Source organism: Acipenser ruthenus, chromosome 10 (assembly GCF_902713425.1).
Source record: "Acipenser ruthenus chromosome 10, fAciRut3.2 maternal haplotype, whole genome shotgun sequence".
In the NCBI taxonomy this organism is placed as follows: domain Eukaryota; kingdom Metazoa; phylum Chordata; class Actinopteri; order Acipenseriformes; family Acipenseridae; genus Acipenser; species Acipenser ruthenus.
In genome coordinates this window covers 22,440,988-22,449,048 of record NC_081198.1, presented here as the reverse complement: position 1 = coordinate 22,449,048, position 8,061 = coordinate 22,440,988, and the positions used below count along the sequence as shown (strand labels likewise).

Here is an 8,061-nt window from a genome sequence, read left to right as displayed (position 1 = left end):
CAGGACCTTCTTAGCAAGCCAGCCAGCCAGCGAGGCACAGTTGTAGTTACCCAAGGCACCTTGCACAGCATAGCAGCTTGGCATGACTATTTGTAAGACGCACTCCGCCAGTTTATGTTTTGTTTTTGGTGTTATGTGTGTGTTTTTGCTTTGTTTTGTTTTCTCCTGCTTAAATTGCACATTTCCCCTCTGGAAGCAGCAGCCCGTTTTTTTGGGGTCTGCTTGTGCTTGAAATTTTGCACCCACCTTTGAATCCCCCTGTGCCGTCCGGGCTGGGGGGCCCCGGGCAAGGGCCAAGTCGCCATCGCTTCTCGGCCTTTTGGCTAAGATCAAGTGTAGTATCTGTTCTTATCAGTTTAATATCTGATACGTCCCCTATCAGGGGACCATATATTAAATTGATTTTTGGAATAGGGAGATGGAACAGGGGCTTGCTCCGTCCACTCCACGCATCGGCCTGGTATTGCAGTACCTCCGGGAACGGTGCACACCTTTCTCTAACGTTGGTCAAAGTCAGATCTGGATCTCTCCTGTGTGCATTTTGTCTACCCCTGCTGGAGGGAGAGTGCCAGTGTTGATGCAAGTTTTCCCGCCGTTTTACTTCTTTTTTTTTCTTTCTCTCTTTCTTTCTTTCTCTCTTTCTTTCTCTCTTTCTCTCTTTCTTTCTCTCTTTCTTTCTTGCTGTCTTTCTTTCTTTTATTCACATGTGGTGATGATGTAGACAGCAGCAGGTTGTTTCCTGGGAGCATGCAGCTAACCAGACAAGTGTGGTGGAACATGTCCCTATGCCAGGACCTTCTTAGCAAGCCAGCCAGCCAGCGAGGCACAGTTGTAGTTACCCAAGGCACCTTGCACAGCATAGCAGCTTGGCATGACTATTTGTAAGACGCACTCCGCCAGTTTATGTTTTGTTTTTGGTGTTATGTGTGTGTTTTTGCTTTGTTTTGTTTTCTCCTGCTTAAATTGCACATTTCCCCTCTGGAAGCAGCAGCCCGTTTTTTTGGGGTCTGCTTGTGCTTGAAATTTTGCACCCACCTTTGAATCCCCCTGTGCCGTCCGGGCTGGGGGGCCCCGGGCAAGGGCCAAGTCGCCATCGCTTCTCGGCCTTTTGGCTAAGATCAAGTGTAGTATCTGTTCTTATCAGTTTAATATCTGATACGTCCCCTATCAGGGGACCATATATTAAATTGATTTTTGGAATCGGGAGATGGAACAGGGGCTTGCTCCGTCCACTCCACGCATCGACCCGGTATTGCAGTACCTCCGGGAACGGTGCACACCTTTCTCTAACGTTGGTCAAAGTCAGATCTGGATCTCTCCTGTGAGCATTTTGTCTACCCCTGCTGGAGGGAGAGTGCCAGTGTTGATGCAAGTTTTCCCGCCGTTTTACTTCTTTTTTTTTCTTTCTCTCTTTCTTTCTTTCTCTCTTTCTTTCTCTCTTTCTCTCTTTCTTTCTCTCTTTCTTTCTTGCTGTCTTTCTTTCTTTTATTCACATGTGGTGATGATGTAGACAGCAGCAGGTTGTTTCCTGGGAGCATGCAGCTAACCAGACAAGTGTGGTGGAACATGTCCCTATGCCAGGACCTTCTTAGCAAGCCAGCCAGCCAGCGAGGCACAGTTGTAGTTACCCAAGGCACCTTGCACAGCATAGCAGCTTGGCATGACTATTTGTAAGACGCACTCCGCCAGTTTATGTTTTGTTTTTGGTGTTATGTGTGTGTTTTTGCTTTGTTTTGTTTTCTCCTGCTTAAATTGCACATTTCCCCTCTGGAAGCAGCAGCCCGTTTTTTTGGGGTCTGCTTGTGCTTGAAATTTTGCACCCACCTTTGAATCCCCCTGTGCCGTCCGGGCTGGGGGGCCCCGGGCAAGGGCCAAGTCGCCATCGCTTCTCGGCCTCTTGGCTCAGATCATTGTATGTGGCCTGCCCGCAGCTTTGATTTTCAAGGGGAAGAGAAGGCGAAGGCATGGCGGAGACTGCAGTAAAGCCCCCAGGACCTCGTCTGAGGAACACGATTCGTTTATTGAAGAAAGAAGGAACCCCTGCAATGACGAGGAACGATTTTGTTAACCAAGTGCTGAACAGGATGAAGGTGGATTTCGATGAAGTGTTCTGTCTCCAGGATTTCCAGGCAAGAGGAATTTTTGATTTGACTTTTAAATCAGAAGAGTATTGTAGATGTGTTTGGAAATGCATGAAGAACAATGAAGAGAAGAGGCCTTTGTGTTTTTTTGTTTTGGAAGCGCTTTTTAGACAAGAAGTAAGAGTGGTGAATGTGCATATGTACAACCCGTTTGTGCCTGTGGAGGATGTGTCTACTTTTTTGGGACAATATGTTAATGTGGTTAGGCCGCCAGAGAAATGTTTGGATGAGTTCGAGATGTGGAATGGCACTTGGAGGGTGTGGACGAGGTTCCGCCCTAGTGAAAAGGGGTATGAGGGGGTGAGGCATCCGCCTTCCTCCTTTTCGATTGGATCGAATAGAGGATTTTTGTTTTATTTTGGACAGCCTGAAGTCTGCAGGAAATGTAATGAAATGGGACACAAGGCTGAAGAGTGTAAGGACTTGTTCTGCAGGAACTGTAATAAAAAGGGGCATAACACGAAAGACTGCAAAGAAAAGAGAAAGTGTAATTTGTGTGGGAGTGTTAATCATTTGTTTTATAAGTGTCCACACAGGGCCAAAAGCTATGCTGGGGCTGCTGGTGCGGGGAGCGGTGAGGAGGACAGTGGTGATGAGGAGGACAGCAGTGATGGAGTGGACGGAGCGGAAAGTATGGAGGTGTCTGGAAAGAAAGGTGCAGAGGATAAAGGTGGAAAGAAGATGACTGCGGAGAAACTAGTTACAGTGCCATCGGCTGAATCCGGGAAGGTGAGCGAGTCTGTGAAGGGGAAGCAGCAGAGACAGCCTGCGGAGAAAAGGACAGCAGAAGAAGCGGGAGTGAGGGAGCCTGTTATAGAGTCTGGGAAGGAACAAAAGAAAGACTGGGCTGATCGAATGGAAGAGGCTGAAAAGCGAAAAGAGACTAGTGGGAAAAAGACGGATAAAAAGTGATAAATGTCTGGTTTTCTTTTTGCTTATTATTTTATGTAATAGTTTTTTTGTTTTTTTGTGGAAAAAGTAAATGACTTAAAAGTTAGAGGAAATGATTTGCATATATGGAAATTTGTTTTGTAAATGTGGTTTTGAAAACACTGTGAAAAAGGAAAAGAAAGGAAAATGGATAAAAGTGTGAGTGAGGATGTGAGTGTGAATAATTTTGATTTTGGTGAATGGTTGAAATGATGACTGTTTTTGAATTTGTTGATTTTTGTGTTGAATAATATGCATATATGTTAATTGTAAATGTGGTTTTTGATGTAGAAGAAAAATGTATACGTTTTTGTGTTGTCTTTCTTTAAGTGTAATAATTTTGTGTTGATTTTTGTATTGAAATATTGTTTTTGTTTGATAAGATTTAATAAAAAAAAAAAAATCTGTTCTTATCAGTTTAATATCTGATACGTCCCCTATCAGGGGACCATATATTAAATTGATTTTTGGAATCGGGAGATGGAACAGGGGCTTGCTCCGTCCACTCCACGCATCGACCCGGTATTGCAGTACCTCCGGGAACGGTGCACACCTTTCTCTAACGTTGGTCAAAGTCAGATCTGGATCTCTCCTGTGAGCATTTTGTCTACCCCTGCTGGAGGGAGAGTGCCAGTGTTGATGCAAGTTTTCCCGCCGTTTTACTTCTTTTTTTTTCTTTCTCTCTTTCTTTCTTTCTCTCTTTCTTTCTCTCTTTCTCTCTTTCTTTCTCTCTTTCTTTCTTGCTGTCTTTCTTTCTTTTATTCACATGTGGTGATGATGTAGACAGCAGCAGGTTGTTTCCTGGGAGCATGCAGCTAACCAGACAAGTGTGGTGGAACATGTCCCTATGCCAGGACCTTCTTAGCAAGCCAGCCAGCCAGCGAGGCACAGTTGTAGTTACCCAAGGCACCTTGCACAGCATAGCAGCTTGGCATGACTATTTGTAAGACGCACTCCGCCAGTTTATGTTTTGTTTTTGGTGTTATGTGTGTGTTTTTGCTTTGTTTTGTTTTCTCCTGCTTAAATTGCACATTTCCCCTCTGGAAGCAGCAGCCCGTTTTTTTGGGGTCTGCTTGTGCTTGAAATTTTGCACCCACCTTTGAATCCCCCTGTGCCGTCCGGGCTGGGGGGCCCCGGGCAAGGGCCAAGTCGCCATCGCTTCTCGGCCTTTTGGCTAAGATCAAGTGTAGTATCTGTTCTTATCAGTTTAATATCTGATACGTCCCCTATCAGGGGACCATATATTAAATTGATTTTTGGAATCGGGAGATGGAACAGGGGCTTGCTCCGTCCACTCCACGCATCGGCCCGGTATTGCAGTACCTCCGGGAACGGTGCACACCTTTCTCTAACGTTGGTCAAAGTCAGATCTGGATCTCTCCTGTGAGCATTTTGTCTACCCCTGCTGGAGGGAGAGTGCCAGTGTTGATGCAAGTTTTCCCGCCGTTTTACTTCTTTTTTTTTTCTTTCTCTCTTTCTTTCTTTCTCTCTTTCTTTCTCTCTTTCTCTCTTTCTTTCTCTCTTTCTTTCTTGCTGTCTTTCTTTCTTTTATTCACATGTGGTGATGATGTAGACAGCAGCAGGTTGTTTCCTGGGAGCATGCAGCTAACCAGACAAGTGTGGTGGAACATGTCCCTATGCCAGGTCCTTCTTAGCCAGCCATATACTCTGGCTTCTCTTCAGTTCGAATAAATCTTTCTAAGACTAAGGCTTAGAGGGTAGTGGCATTGCCTGCTCCCTCCGAGGGTCTGTGAGAGGTTTGTTCGGGTGAGGAGGAACAGAATTTTTTTTATTTTTGACTGGCTTTCTTCAGCTCGGCAACTTTTTGGAAGACTAATGCTCAGTCTGGTTTTGGCTTGCCCAATCCAGGCCGAGGGTCTTTCAAGATTTTGTTGACTGTTGAGAGCAGTTTTTTCTTTTTCAGGCGGTTCCCGTTTTTTTCTTTTTCAGGCGGTTCCGGCTTTTCCAGACGTTCCTGGAGTTAGAGAGAAGGAGGACCTACCATCCAGACGACCTTTGAGGACCCTTTGATGACCTAGACGACCTCATCCCCAGCCCTTGATTGTAATCGAGATCCAGACCGAGAGAGCAGCAGGCGCCCAGCAGAGGGCGCCATCTGGGAGGAGCAGAGGGCGGCCCCGGACCCCGAGGAGGCGTCACAGCCACGATTCTTCCTACGTGGTCTCGGTGCCAAGCAGCGCCCCCTACTCCGCCAGGGAAGGACACCGTTCACCTGGGGAGGGGGTCCCTCTTGCGAGGCGACCATCTCCTCAGGGACTAAAGTAATAGTTCCTTCAACTGCCCAGATTTGCTGCTTACGTTGTCTCTTTTCCGTAGAGAGAGACAACCCGGACGTCCAGAGGCTTCTCCCACCCCAATCGGAGGAGCCAGCTGAAGGATGGCGTTCCGGCCAACCCAGGAAACCAGGAGGCACAATGCGGTGCGTTTCACAAGAAACAAGCAAGATGAAACGGAACCAGGACTGACGAGACTGGAGTTCAGCCGGACCATTCTTCAGAGGGGTATGGGTTTTTCCCCTTCTGACTTGAATTGTTTGGTGAAATTGCCAGGGCTTAAGGAAGTGTTTGAGGTCAGTTTTAGGAACCCCCAAAAGTTACAAGAAATGTGGTCCTTTTGGGGGGAGAATAAATATCTCGCTCCATACAAAGAATTTTGTGTGGATGCACTGACAGACAGAGAAATGAAAGTTGTTACTGTCCAATTTTTCAATGAGGCTGTTAGCGACTATGATATTACAACATGGCTTAACCGCTATGGGAGGGTGTCATCAGAAGGGAGGAAAATTACAGATGAAGATGGGGTTTGGACAGGAGCCAGAAAGTGGCTGGTACGCCTTAATGTTGATCCATCGGGCATTGGAGGCGTCCGCCACATTCCAAACTCCATAGTGTTAGGGCCCAACAGAGGGCTGGTATTCTATAATGGGATGCCAAAACTCTGCAGGAAATGTGGGGAATTAGGACACCTGACGGCCGCGTGTACTGTAGTCAAGTGCAGGAACTGCGGCGCCCCCCACGAGACCAGCCACTGCAGAGAAGAGAGGCAGTGCAATTTGTGTGGAAAGAAGGGGCACCTGTTTAAGGACTGCCCCTCTTCCTATGCCAACATGGCCAGAGCCAGCAAGGCAAACATGAACAAGCCTAGGCCTGAGCAGGAAGAGGGAGCAAGTAACAAAGATCAGTCCACATCACCACCAACAGTATCCAAGACCCAGACTCCAGCACCACCATCATCACCAGCACCCCCTCACCCCCCCGCCCCCGAGACATGTCCCGTTTTACGAGGACCCCTTCCCCCAGCCCAGAGAGAGAGTACAACAGCCACTCCACTAGCTCCTCCAGTAGCTCCTCTGATGCAGAACACGAGTCAGGGAGGGAGCCCGGACCCAGCAGCGGCCCCCCCCTGAGTAGGGCCCTCTCAGCGCCAGCACTCCCCCTCGGCTCTCGTTATGACGCCATAAGGATTGAGTCCGTGGGGGAGGAAAGCAAAAGCGACAGTGAAAGTGAGAGTGAGAAGGAGGGGAAGGGAGTGAAGAACCAGCAGAGGGTGGGGAAAAGAAAGGGTAGAGACGAGGGGGGGAAAAGAAAGAAGATCAAGATCAAAGACAGCAAGTTGCAGGTGGCCCCCATAGATCCAAAACCAGCTAATGTCCACACAAAGTCCCCAGTCTTGCCCTCGCAGGCAGAGACGGAGGCGAGTGGGACGGCTACACTGCCGCCTAGTGGGCAGGTAGCAGCCAGCCAGGGCATCCCCAGCCAGCCTTCCCAGTCGTTGGCACAAACCCTAGCACACCTCGCAGAAGAGGTGTTCACTAATGCACCGAGGGAGAGGTCGGGGTCAACACCTTCCCTGACCAGCAGTACCTCTGTAGCAATGACCCTCTTCAAGCGAAGGGCCTCCCTTCAAAGCATCCTTGACCCCCTCCCTTGTATGGGCAAAACCAGGGGCCCCCTAGAGGTCCTCCTAGATACAGCACTGGAGGACATGGGAATACCCCTGGACGCGGTAAGCCAGAAGTCTGCTAACAGCTCCAATTCAACAGACGGTAACAGCCAAAGAATGCTGTCTGTCATAACCCCCCCCCAGGACAAAGCTGACCCACACGTTCCGAGGGGCCCTGAGCAAGTTCCACCAGACTTACCTTGTGGGGAGTTGAATAGCCCCAACAACTCCACGTACTGTGCATATAAAGACGGTGCCTTCTTGGACGAGGCAGCAGTGAGTACCTTCTCAGGGGTGATGGGAGTTGCAAATAAGCCCAAGCCCCCTCGAAGCAAGCGTAGAGCTAAGAGTAGGAAGAGTGTCCCGACCTCCCAATCATAGTCGCTATGGGGTGGACGCAGCGACTCCTTTTCTTGTTAGCTACCCTGATGGCCCTGATATGTGTGTCTGTTAATGTCAGGAGCATCAGGGAGACACAAAAAAGATTTGATGTACTAAACTATCTAGCTAACTTGAAAGCAGATCTCATCTTTCTGCAGGAGTGTGGTATTTCGTCGAGCCCTGATTATAGGGACCTGAAGGAGAGTTGGACCCTGGGGGACTCCTTCTGGTCGGGCTCCAACATAGCCAGAGCCGACGGAGTAGGTATCCTGTTTAAAAACCCATTTATTACCTCCCGCAGCAGCAGGGAGGTAGAACCTGGTAGAATTCTGAGCGTGGATGTGACATACAACAACACTCCCCTCAGACTGGTCAATGTCTACGCACCCACTAACCAAAACGAAAGAGTTCAATTTTTTCCACAGCTGCGTCCACTCCTGCTGGGGAACGTACCCGTCATCGTGTCAGGTGACTTCAATTGTGCTCTGAGGGACGTAGACCGGAGCAGGCCACGCAACGACCGCTCTAGTAGAGTTTTGTCCTCCGTAATATCTGATTTCTCCCTGTGTGATGCAGGTAAGGACCTGGTGCCTCCCTTTACCTGGGTGAGCTCATCTGGGACCTCCTTCTCCCGTATAGATCTCGT

The 8,061-nt window shown here is 48.6% G+C and overlaps 4 non-coding genes across 4 annotated transcripts; all 4 read left to right on the top strand.

Annotated features, from left to right (window-relative positions):
• Positions 1-303: 303 nt before the first annotated feature.
• LOC131739264 (U2 spliceosomal RNA) lies at positions 304-494 on the top strand. The gene has a single exon (XR_009330432.1). It is a non-coding gene; the product is annotated as a U2 spliceosomal RNA (small nuclear RNA).
• Positions 495-1,092: 598 nt separating this feature from the next.
• Positions 1,093-1,283, top strand: LOC131738973 (U2 spliceosomal RNA). The gene has a single exon (XR_009330141.1). It is a non-coding gene; the product is annotated as a U2 spliceosomal RNA (small nuclear RNA).
• A 2,152-nt stretch (positions 1,284-3,435) lies between these two features.
• LOC131738405 (U2 spliceosomal RNA) lies at positions 3,436-3,627 on the top strand. Its single transcript, XR_009329948.1, has one exon. It is a non-coding gene; the product is annotated as a U2 spliceosomal RNA (small nuclear RNA).
• A 598-nt stretch (positions 3,628-4,225) lies between these two features.
• On the top strand, positions 4,226-4,416 carry LOC131739070 (U2 spliceosomal RNA). The gene has a single exon (XR_009330237.1). It is a non-coding gene; the product is annotated as a U2 spliceosomal RNA (small nuclear RNA).
• The last annotated feature ends 3,645 nt before the right edge of the window (positions 4,417-8,061 follow it).